Source organism: Coenobita brevimanus, chromosome 45 (genome assembly GCF_032717465.1).
Source record: "Coenobita brevimanus isolate Jiangsu-jjx chromosome 45, ASM3271746v2, whole genome shotgun sequence".
Classification (NCBI taxonomy): Eukaryota; Metazoa; Arthropoda; class Malacostraca; order Decapoda; family Coenobitidae; genus Coenobita; species Coenobita brevimanus.
The window spans coordinates 20,515,360-20,529,920 of NC_136998.1; positions in this window are offsets into that span (position 1 = coordinate 20,515,360).

Sequence of the window (14,561 nt, forward strand, 5' to 3'; positions counted from 1 at the left end):
AAGGTGTAGGGAATAATTACTTCTCTGTCCCTCTGTGCAGAGTGAATTTAGAGTCTGGTTTTGCTAATGGTTCCGTTATGGTTGGGTTGGTTGAGACACTCCCAATGTCAGGTGTAACTTTCTTACTTGGAAATGATATTGGTGGAAGTCAAGTGTGTCCAGCTCCTCAGTTGTCTAGTGAGCCAGTGGCTGCGTCCCAGGATTGTGATGTCCCTGATGTGTTCTCTGCATGTGCTGTCACTAGGGCTAAGTCTAAAGTTACTGGTGATTTAGAGGATAATGATGATGATGATGTTATCCTAGGTGACACTTTTCTCGCTAATTTGGACCACTCACCAGATGAGGCAGTACCCCGTAGTGTTGATAATTTGTCTCGTCAAGAGTTGGTTGAGTTGCAGGTTGCTGACCCTGAGTTGAAAGGTCTAGCTAACTCTGCTTACATTGAAGAAGAGTCAGCCGGTGCTTCTACTTGTTATTATGTAAAGTCAGGAGTACTTATGAGGAAGTGGAGACCCCCAACAGCATCAGCCGACTGTGAATGGGAGGTTGTACATCAAGTTGTCATCCCTCGTGTTTGTAGGTAGGATATCATTAGAGTGGCTCATGATTCCAGTTTGGCAGGACACCTTGGAGTGAGGAAGACTGTGGCACGCATTTTGAAACACTTCTACTGGCCAGGTATCTTCAGGGATGTTTCCTGGTATTGTAAGTCTTGTCACACCTGTCAAGTTGTGGGGAAGTGTAATCAGACCGAAAAGGTTGCACCTCTAGTTCCCATTCCTCCTTTTGAGGCGCCTTTCACCCGTGTGTTGGTGGATATTGTGGGCCCTCTTCCTAAGACTTCTTCAGGATTTTCTTATGTGTTGACCCTGATTGATATAGCTACTCGTTATCCTGAAGCCATTCCACTTAGAAATATCTCAGCAAAGAACGTGGTTAAGGAAATGCTAGGGTTCTTCACAAAGTTTGGTCTGCCCATGGAGGTACAGTCAGACCGGGGAAGTAATTTCATGTCAAATGTTTTCAAGCAGTCTCTGAAAGAGTTGGGCATCACCCAGATCACGTCTTCAGCTTACCATCCCCAGACCCAAGGAGCGTTGGAGAGATATCATCAAACACTCACATCGATGCTCAAGAAATACTGTTTGGAACATCAGAAAGACTGGGATGAAGGTCTTCCATTCGTTGTGTTTGCTGCAAGAGAATCTCCAAATGAATCACTGGGCTTCTCACCTTTTGAACTACTGTTTGACCATGAAGTAAGAGGACCCCTTAAGTTACTCAAGGAATGCTGGCTGTCGGAGGAAGATGACGTCAACCTGCTGGAGTATGTGATGAAGTTCAAAGAACGGCTGTCCACTGCTTTACAGCTGGCGAGAGAGAATTTAGGAGCTGCTCAGGAGAAGATGAAGACTTGGTATGATAAGAAGTCCAGGTTACGCCACTTTCAGCCAGGAGATCAGGTTTTGATTCTGCTACCGGTGCATGGGCAACCTCTTCAAGCCTAGTTTAGTGGTCCTTATTTCGTGGAAAAGAAACTCAGTGATGTCAACTATGTCATCGCCACACCAGATCGTAGAAAGAACAAGCAACTATGTCACATCAACATGCTAAAGTTATATCACAGGCGGGACGAAAATAATCCAGTCTGCACTGTAGCTGTTCAACCCGAGTCTGCAAGTGAAGCTCTCCCATGTAGTATGAGCCTGAGTGATAGTTTGGGGAAGAATCCTGATATCATGAATGATCTCCAGACTAAGCTTTCTCATCTACCTCCCGAGGAAAGGCAGGAGTTTTCGGCATTACTGCAGGAGTACCCGCAAGTGTTCCGTGCCACTCCAGGAAGAACTACTGTGTTGATGCATGATGTTGATGTTGGAGACGCAAAGCCAATTAAACTGCCTCCTTACCGTGTGAACCCAGTGAAAATTCCTCTCATCCAGAAGGAGCTTGGCTACCTGTTGGACCACAAGATGATTGAGCCCTGTCAGAGCGAGTGGAGTTCTCCTGTCACTCTAGTCCCTAAGCCGGGTGGGTCACAGCGGCTTTGCATCGACTACAGACGTGTTAATCAGATAACCAAAACAGACACTTACCCCCTCCCTCGCGTGGAAGATTGCCTAGACAAGATCGGAAATACTAGGTACATAAGTAAGTTTGATTTGTTAAAGGGATACTGGCAAGTACCTATGACTGAACGTGCTAGGGAGATCTCATGTTTTGTAACACTAGGAAAGACTTTTGCATGTTCTGTAATGCCATATGGTATGAAGAATGCACCAGCCACATTTCAGAAGCTCATGAATGTTGTAACAGAGGGTTTGGCAGGGTGTGTTGTTTATATTGATGATGTATTAATCTTCAGTGACAACTGGAAAGATCACCTATGCCATGTCAGTAAATTTCTTGAGCGTTTAGTTCAGGCTAATCTTGTAGCTAATTTATCGAAGTGTGAGTCTGGTGAAGCTAAAGTTCAGTACCTTGGGTACGTAATTGGTGATGGACATGTTGCACCGCCAGGAGCTAAGGTTCAGGTTATAAGTGATCTTCCCAGACCTAAAAGTAGGAAAGAGCTACAAAGATTTTTGGGAATGGTAGGTTATTACAGGAGATTTGTTCTTAACTTTTCTATTCTTGTATCACCACTTACAGACCTACTGAAAAAGGGAGTTAAATTTGTCTGGACCGATAACTGTGAATCATCTTTCAACAAACTTAAAGCTATTCTGTTAAGTCAGCCAGTGCTCGCTACTCCAAATTTTGCTAAGCCTTTTTAGATGGCTGTTGATGCATGTGATACAGGAGCTGGGGCTGTTTTTCTGCAAGAGGATGATCAGGGTATTGAGCACCCTGTATCTTATTACAGTAAGAAGTTCACTCCACCTCAAAAGAACTACTCAACTATTGAGAAAGAGCTTTTGGCCTTGATTTTGGGTTTACAGTATTTTTCATTTTATTTGTGTTCTGGTTTTGACCCCATAGTCATTTATACCGATCATAACCCACTGAAATTCCTTAGTAAGTTTAAAGATAAAAATCAGAGATTGACAAGATGGAGTCTACTTCTTCAGGAGTATTCATTAGACATACAACATGTCAAGGGGAAAGAAAATGTAATTGCAGATTGCTTATCTAGACTTTAGACAGATTGTTTTAGAGTAGTAAGAAATTTCCTTTGTAAATTTCTTTTTCTTTGTGGGGAGGTGTTACATAGCCTATGATTTCATCATCCTTTGTGTAATTTTAACGCACAGTATGCTGCATGTTTGATCACGAGCGTGTTCTGCCTCAGTCCCCCCCTTCTACCGTTATAGTAGAGTAAGTCGTCATTTCTGTTGTTCAGAGCGGGATTGTCAACTCTTTGTCCCCATGGCTTCATTTGCGCGTCCTTCTTACAAGTTGTATCAAGCTCTGCTGGGCCCTATATAATGAGCTCAGTCTCTGTATCATTGCCACTTAGATCTGCTCCTCATTTTGTTCACATCTCTGTTCTCCCCTGTACAGTTATTATTGAGTGCTCGGGAAGTCTCCAACCATCTAGCAGCTGTGTGTAATTTGAGTATAACTGTTATTGCATTTTGTTCTTGTACTGTATAGCATAAGTTTAATTTGTAGGCCTAGTGAAGTTTTTGTAATTTATGTAAGGTTCTTGTTGTCAGCCATCATTCATAATAGTTTGTATCTGTAATAATTTATTTTGCATTAACTGAGCATTACCCAGTGTATTTTCATTTTATCAGGGCTGGGTAAATTTACTCTTGTTAATTTCGTGTTAATAAAGGCTATTGCAGTTAACCATATATTTAACCTGTTTTTTTGCCATTACATTATCCTTATGAGTCCTGAATGTTTTGTTGTTAGTTTGAGCATTAAACTTTAACTTGTAATTTTACCTAACTCTTTTGTTTTGAACCTGGAACTTTACGGGACAGTAGTGACTCTTAGTATTCTCACTTAATGTGTACATTATCTTTCTCTGTTCGTTCAAAATATATATATATATATATATATATATATATATATATATATATATATATGTATATATATTGTATATACCTGTAAGTATGCTGTAGTTTTTTTTTTTTTTATTTATAAACAGACACTGTGGATCACTTTCTGTCAGTCAACCTGGTCATGCAAGCACCTGACCCAGTGGTTCTTAACTTGGGGGTAATTACCCCCCAAAGGGATATTAACGGGGTAATATTGGTGAATTTCCAGTTCTTCCCGTTATTTTTTTTTATGACTGATAAATTATTAGTAATAGTGCTGAGATCGATGCCCATTTTCCCTACTTGAGCGACGCATTGAAAAATTGATTAAAGAAATACAGTTTGAATCATCACACTACCTTTACAATCAAGTGTATATCTTGCTGAAAACACTTCGGCCCGTACTGACGTCGGCAAAGGAAGCTGCCTAACACCTTTCCTAAACGATAATTTTTAATTATTACACATTATTGTGCTCTTTTATGTAACATAAAGCTTTCCAATATCGCCATACTCCGTATAAATAGCGTACAGACACGATATTAACCAGTTATATCCAAACATAATCGCAATGGAAGATGTGTTGGGGAGCTTTCTTAACTGAAGAGAATTGAAGCCCGTGTCAAATAGACTCGTAAATATTGATTTCTTCCTGTAGCTTGTATAATCACTTGAGAAATACAGTATTACCAGTACCAACATGTTTTTCTACTATTTCTCCTGATTTCAATAGGTTTGGGGTAATAACAGCCTATCTCGGTGTGTCAAGAGGGTAACAGCGGCAAACAGGTTAAGAAACACTGGACTCTAACCCTTCCAACGGCCATGGCTCGCAGGGTTTTGCAAGCATTGCGTCAACAGTGACTACTCTCGCTAAAATCCCCTGCCATTTTCAAAATTCACCATTTTTGTTGGCTGTCATAAAATTTCTCCCCCAATGTGTGTGTGTGTGTGTGTGTGTGTGTGTGTGTGTGTGTGTGTGTGTGTGTGTGTGTGTGTGACATGAGGCTCACGATTTTCGTAGAAAATCTTTGAAATTCTAATTCTTTTGGAAAGAAATTCGCCAGATAATCTGCTGCTTGCAATAATGCCAGTGGTGCGGTAAATGATTAACTGGGAATTGACAGTAAATGTTACTGTGTAAATGAATCCTGATTCATGATGTTTTTCCCAGAGAGGTAATGTTAAGAAACAGACCCTTTCCTTGATTTATATTTCTGCAAACTGTTCGTTAAATTTCATGTGGTGTCATTCATGAGAAGAATGTCAATATTAAGATGGTATGAAAAACATACAAGACGATAATATGTAATATACTAGGTTAACTGAAAAAAAAAAATAATAATAATGCGGTGCTGGAGCTTCCTAATCCACAAGAAAACGCCCCCCAAAGTCATCAGCTTCTCCAAATATTTGTGCAGCAAGGCAGTGGCCTCGCGACGCCAGGTGTAATTACTCTCGCTGCCTACACTCACTAGTTTTGTTAATGACTTTCTCGGACTTGGATGTTCGTGCTGGAGAAAAAACAGTGTGCAGAGCATTCTCGAATACTTTGTTTTTGCTTTTTTTTCATTAATTTTGTCAAGGATTATTATGAGATTACACAAAGACCTCGTAAGGGAGAGAGACTAATCAGACTTATTGTGTTATCTTTAACTGGAGTAAGCTGATATTCGTACCAACCTCATTAAACAGGTGTTATAAACATTGATACGGTGACAAAAACAAATCACGCTGAACTCATTTTGATGTATGATAGAACAGCGTTTGATATCAGTGTTTTCCTTCTGCCACTCCTCTATCATCATCATCATCATTATCACTCTAACTCCACTATTTTCTAGGTGAAATGCAGGAACAAGAAAAATGAAGAATCTCAGAGGAAGATGGCTATTAGATTACTCTGCGAAAATGTTCGCACTTCCGTTTGTATATCTTTCAAACGTAGCAAAGGCCACGCTGAGAGGCATTTGCAATTAATATAATTCATTTCATTCATTAATCATCCAATCCTACGTTGCCTCATTAAGGGCGTAGGAGCCCCGGGCTAGGCAAGTGGGTCCTGACATTTAAGATGAGAGTGACCAGCCTCACTCATCCCTGAGTGGCATTACGTGAGCAATAAACCCCAACCACTCCTTGGATATAAACCTTCACCGGCTCAATCCGATTGGAGCGCAATAATTACCAACTAAACCACCAGGAGCCAAAATATGGTTATATGGTTACCACTCAGCGTAGTAAATGGTTTCCTGATGTACAGGAAACCATTTGGCTTGTCACTCAGTGTAGAGTCACCCACAGGCAGAAGGAAGAGGAAAGAATGAAGGAAAGAAAGACAGAAGAGGGAGTGTAAAGTCACCCGTAGGCAGAAGGATGAGGAAAGAATGAAGGAAAGAAAGACAGAAGAGGATGGAAGGAAAGAAGGATGGAGGAGAGGAAAGGGCAGACATCCGAGAGCAGCACTACATTTATTGAGTGGATGGTGGGCGACCCCACCTACCAATCGGCAGTTAATATACTCTTGTAAAATAGAGTCACTTGTTCGTCATTTGTCTCTCGACATAAAGTTATGCATGCTATTTCAGTTACTCCTTTCATTTCTCCTTTTGGTTCTTCATCGTCAGTAGTCTGATTTTTCACATTTTCTTCCTTTGAATATGTGTGTGTGTGTGTGTGTGTGTGTGTGTGTGTGAGAGAGAGAGAGAGAGAGAGAGAGAGAGAGAGAGAGAGAGAGAGAGAGAGAGAGAGAGCGAGAGAGAAATTGAATGAGACATCTATTACGCGTCGACAAAGTATAATGTGCAAGTGTGTGTGTGTGTGTGTGTGTGTGTGTGTGTACCCTGTATAACATATTACCTCTCCTGTAAAATCTGATTCCAAGAGATTAGATGTCCTAAGCCGACTCCGTGCCTTCTTTATCCCTGAACAGATGTTGACTTTATACGCGGGTTTTATTTATCCCCGTGCAGAGTACAACTCTCATGTGTGGGAAGGCTCCCTACATACAGCCCTTCTCAACAAAGGATTTTTGTCCTCTTAACTCTCCTCCTCTTACTGGCTCCCTTCATTCTCTGTCTCTTTGCTGCACTGTTGTATCTTTATCTCTTTTCTATCACTACTTCAATGGTCACTGCTCCTCTGAACTGTCTTCTTGCATCCCTCCACCACTTCGACTACTCTTCTCGCAACGAACTCTCATCCCTTTTCTATCCGACTCTCTAATGCAAGAGTTAACCGTTACTGCCAGTCCTTCATATATGCAACAGGTCAACTAGAACTATCTTCCTCTGTCTGTATTTCTTACTGCCTATGATATCCAGTCTTTCAAACGCAGTGTGTCCAGGCATCTTGAAATGTCCAGTACGGATCTTGGATATAGCTCTTTTTTTTTTTTTTTTAAGAAAGAATTCAGGAGCTCCTGGCCTTTGGTTCCTTCTTCCTTCCATTAAAAAAAATAATACAAGGAAGGTTCCTTGCATTGCCCTAGTAAAGAAACTGATTATGCATACTAATATGGCATGGGACCCTGGGGCATAAACCCCCTGTTATCCATCCATCTTTACCGACTGCACCCATGTTCCCTTTGTGTCCATTTTCTCAAAGATGTATTCCCCCTAGAACTATTCCAACCGTGGATCTATCTACGCCATGGAAGTATTTTCCTACTACCCCCACCCACTAACCAACCCAACCCCCCACCCCCTGCCCACTCATCCACACTGCCACACCACACCCAACCCGTTTGCCTATCACCCTATTGTACTCACCGAGACTCCAAGCTCCATGTTGACCGATTGCGAGCATAGCGATTTTAAGTTATGTTACTGATACGGTAGTAGGGAGACGTTATAAACTTCACAGCATTTGGCTAAGCTGCATAATGTTGATCTAATTATTGCCCACCTTCGGAAGGCAGAGCAATAATGTTTTTGCTTGCCTGTGTGTGTGTGTGTGTGTGTGTGTGTGTGTGTGTGTGTGTGTGTGTGTGTGTGTGTGTGTGTGCACCCATTATATCTTATGAACGGCTTGAGTTATCAACATGAAACCTTAGGGATATCAAGATATGGCCTAAATCTTGGACGAGTTCGAAATGGACACCCTGGATCAAGGTCAAGATCACCAAAATCGCTGCCAGAGTTTTATTGCCCACATATAGCACCATTATATCTCATGAACGGTTTGAGCTACCAACATGAAACTTTCAGGATATCAAGACATAGCCAAAATCTTGGACGAGCTCGAAAATGGGCACTCAGGATTAAGGTCACCAAAATGACTGCCAAAGGTCAACTGGTTTTTACCACCCTCCTTTAGCACCATTATACCTCATGAACGGCTTGAGCTATAAATGTGTAACCTTCTGGGTATCAAGATATGGCCTAAATCTTGGACTTGGCCAACAGCTTATCGTGGCGAGAGATTAGCATTTGGCCCCCGAATGCTTTTCTTTCATTAGTTTCAGTTTTGGCCATCAGGAGTGCTGCTTCAGCAGCTTAAAACCGCACCATTAAATTCTTTGTTATGTTACCCTTGTTAGATCCCTATGGCCGTTGTTGTTGATGACCATTTTTCTCCTGGAGATATCTATAGCGGTGTTCCTCAGGGTTCTATCCTATCACCAAATCCCTATCTATTCATCAGTGACCTTCTAAGCCGTACATCTAACGCTATCCACTCATACGTCGATGACTCCAAACTTCATCTTTCCATTTGCTTCCCCTCAGCGTCCATCTGAGCAGTTACTTCAACAAACATGGTATGAGGCTATGGCATACCTAATGTTCGTGTAAGCTATATCTCTGATTGGGATAAAAGTAATCTTGTTTTTTAATGAATAAAAAACTCAGTTTCTACGTCTTTCAACGAGTCAATATCTTCCGCAATAGCATCCTGTAATTTTTAACAGTATTAATCTCAATCCTGCAACATGTTTAAATATACTTGGGGCATCATTCTCCCGGGATTTATCTTGGAAGGATCATATTACCTTTTGTGTGAAATCTGCTTCCCAGAGATTAGGTGTGATAAGCCGAATCCGTGCCTTCTTTACCCTTGCACAGTTGTTGACTTTATACATTGGTTTTATTCGGCCCTGTGTAGAGTACAACTCTCGTGTATGGTGAGGCTCCCCATATAAAGCTCTTCTCAACAAGGTGGACTCAAAGACTTTTCGTCTTATTAACTCTCCTCCACTTACTAGCTCCCTTCAACCTCTGTCTCTTTGCCGCATTGTTGCATCTCTATCTCTTTCCTACCTCTACTTCAGTGCTCCTTTTAATTGTCTACTTATATCCCTCCACCACTACAGCGGGAGCGTAGCACTCGTCCAGCAACAAAGTCTATTCCCTTTTCCGTCCAACGTTCCATTACATGGGTTAACCGTTACTCCCAGTTCTTCATGTATGCAACAAGTCAGCTTGAGAACTGTCTTTCTCTGTATTTCCTACCGTCTATGACTCCAGTTTTTCGTACGCAGTGCGTCCAGGCATCTAGAAATGAACAGATCTTGATTTTGGCTGTCTCCTATCTTGTTTCTTGTCAAATATGACAAGCCACCCTATTCACTCTGATGCATTGAGGGAACTCTCTCTCTCTCTCTCTCTCTCTCTCTCTCTCTCTCTCTCTCTCATTTCTGTACCACGTGTAATAATAAGGGCAGTGACGATTGGACCTACCATCACACCATATTGGCGGGACAGTATAATGCAACTGACCCACATATGATATTCTAAGAAAGATATTTGACTGAACAACCTATAGCACAATAGCCAGGAGAGGGGGGTGATTGGCATGGGAACCGATCTTTAATTCGAAAGTAATTTATTGATAGCCTGTCTTCTATAGTTTGTATGCGTTTTTACTTGTCCTTGTGTCATCACACAGAAATAGAATGTTTGTTTATTCACCCTCTAAGTTAGTGTCAAGTACAAATGTAATGAGAACGATCAGTAAAGCAAGCACTAATATTAACAAAAAAATTTACATCTATCCTCGATATTACTTTAACAAACTAGATAGGTTAGGCGTGCCTTCTCTCGCCTCCTGCCCGGCAGCACAGGAGCTCCAAGTCAGTGGAATGTAATTAATAAAGCTCGACTCGGAGGAGGCTGCCGTAATTGTATTTGGCGTCACGGAACTCTCACTGTGTTTCAGGCTGCTGTGGAAGTATGTATATCTGTCTCGACGATAGGGTATCTCAAGAATACTAATCTTTACACCTTAAGATGATTTTCTTCAGTTTGGTAAAATCCTAGTATTCTCAGCACAAGGATGGCAAGATTTACTGTCCTAGGCCTCACTACACATGCTCTCCTAAATGGTGTAATAGCATTTTAACCACCTACAGGATGACTACATCTTTTATCTTTTCTGTTCCCGAACGATTTCCCTCAGCATAGGATACTTCCCTTGTAGCGACGAGGTTAATCAAGGCTTAACGTATCTTCAAGTTCGAAATATCCCTCCTAAGCTGAATTTACACTATTATAATATATATATATATATATATATATATATATGTGTGTGTGTGTGTGTGTGTGTGTGTGTGTGTGTGTGTGTTTAGTGGACTGCCTAATTTTTTTAATCTACGTTTTTTTTTCTTTTTTTTTTCCTTTTTTTCTAAAGCGGAGCTCCAAGAGGACCAGGCGTCAGGGAGAGTGGGATTAGTGAAGAGCCTTATGTACACCCGCGAACCAAAGTTTTGGTACCCCCCTCGATGGAAGGAAGTGGAAGTCAGGGTTAGAGAGAGTGCAGGTGAACGGACAACCGTGAGTGGTACTTTGGAACTGAGCTACGAGGCGAATAGTGAGGAACCTAATGACACTGGATTCGAAACATTTCTATGCTATTCACCTGCAAAACATTATGCGTTCGTAACATTCATACTGTAACATATAACATAGACTACTGTGTTATCATGGTGTCCTGTGATACTGACCCATCTGTTTCGGATCCTCATCACACAAATAAAGCACCGAGCCAGTTGTATATAAGTTGCAACTTGTCATTATAACTGCAGTCATAATTTTTGTGAATGTTATCCCTGGATTGTCTATAGCTATAATATAGAATGATTGTGAATTTAATGTTGATTCTCACAGTAGTTGTGCGGATGGTTATATATGTGGCAATTATTTTATGTGGACGACTAAACCACATTGTGATGGACAGCGGAGAGCATTCGCCAATAATTTACTATAACCAGATGAAATTAGATGCAAACAACACAATACAGTATATTATGAGACAACGAAGACACAGCTGTGGTATCCTGCTCCGCCTTGTCATCAAGGCCTTAACTGTGGCTTCACCTCATACGTGCATTATTTTCCTTCAGTCTCTGCCTCTTTTATTACTCTTACTTCCCGGTATCCCCTTACTGCGAGTCGTCATATTCCTTGGAGGGTTTCTTGTCGTCCGGTCCTATAACTCCTACTGTATTACATTATTCCTCGCATCATCACTCCCAGACAAACAACGTTAGCACAAGAGTGCTGAATCTGTTAATACTATTATTGCCACTGCCACTACTACTGTAATCCCCCTTTTCCTATTGTGTCTAATTTCCCTCACAGTACTACTACTGCTGCTCCTATTACTACTCCACTATAAATCTGTATAATAATAAATATGATTGTCCTTATGTCTGTGTATCTGTTAATCATATTGTCCCTGTCCCACCGTCGACAACTTGTCACTGACGCGGCACCGCTACTCCAGTTCCCACCCACCATGGATTCTACTCCTCCCCCACTCCGACACCACATTACCCTTCACCTCATCCTTGGGCCAGAAGGCCTGTTGTTCACCCTTTACCGGTGAATATACGTGGCATGCATTAATAATAAAAAAGAAGGCATTTGAGAGCTAAACGGTAATCGCCCTTTAAAATATTCTGTTTGCCAAGTCCAAACTTTAGGCCATATTTTGATACCATGAAGGTTTTATGTTGATAGCTCAAGCCATTCATGACATTTAATGGTCCTAAAGGCAGGCAGTGAAAACTAGTTGACCTTTAGCAGTTAGTTTGGTGAGCTTGACTCTGACCCCGAGTTGCCATTTTCGAACTCCTCCAAGATTTTGGCCATATCTTGATACGCTGAAGGCTTCATGTTGATAGCTCAAGCCGTTCATGAGATATAATAGGAACACACACACACACACACACACACACACACACACAGATGCAGTTAAAAACATGAATGCTCCGCCTTCTAAAGGTAGGCGATAATAATATAATAATAACAACAACAACATCGTAGATGCGTACTGTAGTGTTCCTAACATTACACTTAATAACTGCAGACCCAAACGTGCTTATATTACGGAGCACTGATATATTAACCACAAAACCGACCACAGACAGTTCTTATCATTACCACTGCACCTTCCCTATAGCACTTTACCATGGTAATACAACCCACTGTAGTCCTCTGTGAGATAGCTACACGTGTTTGGGAAAAATAACAGTGCACAACATGCCTACAAACCACTAAAATAAGCATATGATGTTTCGCTGACATCCATCAAATAGCGTAGGGGAAGTTAGAGGACAAACAAACAAACGACTGGACACAGACAGAAGCAGAATGTCTCTCAGCGGTATGTAACGACCTGACAAAACTCTTGTGATCCTGCATTGCAGGTGTCATCACAGTAATAATAATAATAATAATAATAATAATAATTAATCACATGTTATTAGGCACGATACTGAGAAGGACACACACTGGAATAGCATGTGTCGACGCAATGCAGAATCTGTTTGCCATGACAGAAGGTTGGGTTGCGGTCAAACATTAATTTAGTATTACTATAACCCTACCATTACAGCATATTATGGCACTGTTTGGTTTTATATGTCACAGCTGTTTTCACTTGTTTTATCAGGGAGATTATGGTGTTTGTCCTCCTCTGTATCATGGATATTAACATGTGATTACTACTACTACCACTACTACTACTACCACTACTACTACTACTACTATTACTACTACTACTACTACTACTACTACTGCTGCTACTACTACTACGATTATTAATATTAATATTATTATTATTATTATTATAACTATGATGACACCTACAAAGCAGGATCGTAATAGTTTTGGCAGGTTGTCATATACCGATGCGAGACATTCGGCCTCAGTCTATGTCCAGCCGTGTGTTTGTTTGTCCGCTAACTTCTAGGCAATTTAATGGATGTCAGTGAAACGTCACAGGTGTATTTAATGGGTTGTAGGCATGTTGTGCGCTGTTATTTTTCCCAAACATGTGTAGTGATCCCACAAAGGACTTCAGTGGGTTGTATTACTATGGTGAAGTGCTACAGGTAAGGTTCAGTGGCAATGATAGGAACGGTCTGTGGTCGGTTCTGTGGTTAATATATCAGAGCTCCGTAATATAGGTACGTTTGCGTCTGCGACTTTTATAATTATGTAATGTTCGGAATACTACAGATGTATGTTGTTGCTGTCAATTTTATAATTATTCTTATTAATGCATGCCACGTATATTCACCGGTAAAAGGTGAACAACAGGCCTGGTGGCCCAAGAAGGAGGTGAGGGGTAAAATGGTTCGGAGTGGGGGAGGACTAGAGCTCATGGCGGGTGGGAGAGAGAGGGGTGGGGTGCAACTGGGGTAGCGGTGCGGGGTAAGTGACGAGTTGTCGTCGGTGGGACAGGGACAATATGATTAACAGATACACAGACATAAGGACAATCATATGTATTATTATACAGATTTATAGTGGAGTAGTAATAGGGGTAGCAGTAGTAGTACTGTGAGGGGAATTACAGTAGACACAATGGGGAAAGGGGGAATAGTAGTGGCAGTGGCAATAATAGTATTAACAGATTCAGCACTCTTGTGCTAACGTTGTTTGTCTGGGAGTGATGATGCGAGGAATAATGTAATACAGTAGGGGTTATAGGACCGGACGACAAAAAACCCTCTAAGGAATATGACGTCTCGCAGTAAGAGGATACCGGGAAGTAAGAGTAATAAAAGAGGCAGAGACTGAAGGAAAATAATGCACGTATGAGGTGAAGCCACAGTTAAGGCCTTGATGACAAGGCGGAGCAGGATACCACAGCTGTGTCTTCGTTGTCTCATAATATACTGTATTGTGTTGTTTGCATCTAATTTCATCTGGTTATAGTAAATTATTGGCGAATGCTCTCCGCTGTCCATCACAATGTGGTTTAGTCGTCCACATAAAATAATTGCCACATATATAACCATCCGCACAACTACTGTGAGAATCAACATTAAATTCACAATCATTCTATATTATAGCTATAGACAATCCAGGGATAACATTCACAAAAATTATGACTGCAGTTATAATGACAAGTTGCAACTTACAGTATATACAACTGGCTCGGTGCTTTATTTGTGTGATGAGGATCCGAAACAGATGGGTCAGTATCACAGGACACCATGATAACACAGTAGTCTATGTTATATGTTACAGTATGTATGTTACGAACGCATAATGTTTTGCAGGTGAATAGCATAGAAATGTTTCGAATCCAGTGTCATTAGGTTCCTCACTATTCGCCTCG